Genomic DNA, 1,770 nt, shown 5'->3' on the forward strand with positions numbered 1-1,770 from the left:
ACCTGAATACCAACTGCTGTGAGCTCACGGGTTGCACTTCAACCAAAACCCTCAATGGAAAAAACGGTTTAAACCTTACCATTCCACATATTATCAGCAATGCCCCTACAAGCTTCTTACAGTATTAATTCTACTATCAAAAACTATCTGAGTTCTGATGAAATCATAAAAAAGAGTTATCTTCGTAATTATTGCTGGAGTATGTCTATTGCCTCAGTAAGTGGCAAGCTAAACCGGGACTACGAACAAGATCTCAGAGACACTACTGTACAGCAGACTAACTTCCACTCTGCACTTGGGCTTCCTCGCAACACTTCTATAATACAGCAATTGGAAAATCCTAAAAACGTACAAGACAAAAATGTTTTCTCGTCCAAGAAATATACTTCACAATTGTCGTCCTAGCTACGGCTCGCGGGCGCGACGGGCGGGTGGGCGGGCGGGCGGGCAGGCGAGAGCAGTGGTTGGCGTCGCGGGCGCCCTCAAGGTGGCTGGCGCGCGAGGCTCTCGTGTCCGCCCGCCCACCCGCCTGCACAGCCGCGCCCCGTCGTGGTCTCCATCACATGGGTCGCGCTAAACTACCGATTATAAATATCAACCACCTCTGCTATCCGTCTGGGTTTTGATTACAATATTAGAGCAATATAAAAAGGATAAAATATCTCATGATGTGATAAAAATGAAACCTGCCGATCATCAGCATTTTGATAACGATGTTGTCGGCGCAGTGATGCCCGCTTGAGGCAGCAGCTGAGGCTCTCCCTCATCCAGAATCCACTTTCACGTCTCCCCCAGCCCTTCACGCTTCCCTAGCATACTCAATCAAAAATCTAGGAACACTTCATCCTATCCTTCCCTTCCCTTCGAACCATCACTTAAGAACACAAACGTGACCCAAAGAATTGCAGGTGATCTCAGCTGACACCCTTGTCATTTTGTTCCTTATGGCACCCACACCTATGCTACGGATGAAAAAATAATGATACTCTTTTTACGCTCTCTGCGAGACCTTAACAAATGGATCAGATTTGGAGGTGAAAAAGACAACACCAAAAAGGTTCCTCTGAACGACTTCGCTGGCGCTGCGACTTCCACTGTCCTCGCCCAGGCAACACCGAGCCACAACAACACACGACACAAGAGAACACTTATTATACAACACTACAGTAAAAATGCATGAATCACCCTACCCTACTGAGACTTTCATTGTTGCATTCTTTGTACTGAATCAGTCACCTGAAGCCTAGGCCGCGAGGGTCAACTCCGGCGGCAGGCGACAGCTTTGAACTTAGTGGATGACGCACGACGGAGAACGTTCTTCGGGGCGTGCGAGGCTCGGGGTCTTCCAGGCGGCTCGCCCCTTCGTCCGTCCATCCGTCCCTCTCCCCCTCCCTAGCTCGCTCGCTCGCGCGGCTCCGGCGAAAGCCACGGGTTGCAGCCAGGATTCGCGTCGCGTCTGCGAGTCGATCGGCCTCGGGCGGGTTTTGTCGCCCGGCCGTCAGGGGGAACCGCCTCGCGCTCATCGAATCGCGTCTCTATGCCCTGTCCTGGCCAGCGGCAGGCCATTTGTTGCTCATCAGACACGAACTCAAGCTACACCAACGTCTACAGAGAGAGACAAAGAGGTGAAAAGGGAGCCAGACAGAAAAGGGAAGAAGAGGCCGGAGGAATAGAAGAAAGGAAAAGAGCGGCTGCGGACTGAAGGAAGGAAGGAAGGAGGAAAGACAACAGCAAACGAAGTTACTGACGTATTCTAGGGAGAACGCGACA

This window comes from Penaeus monodon, chromosome 18, assembly GCF_015228065.2.
Source record: "Penaeus monodon isolate SGIC_2016 chromosome 18, NSTDA_Pmon_1, whole genome shotgun sequence".
Lineage (NCBI taxonomy): Eukaryota > Metazoa > Arthropoda > Malacostraca > Decapoda > Penaeidae > Penaeus > Penaeus monodon.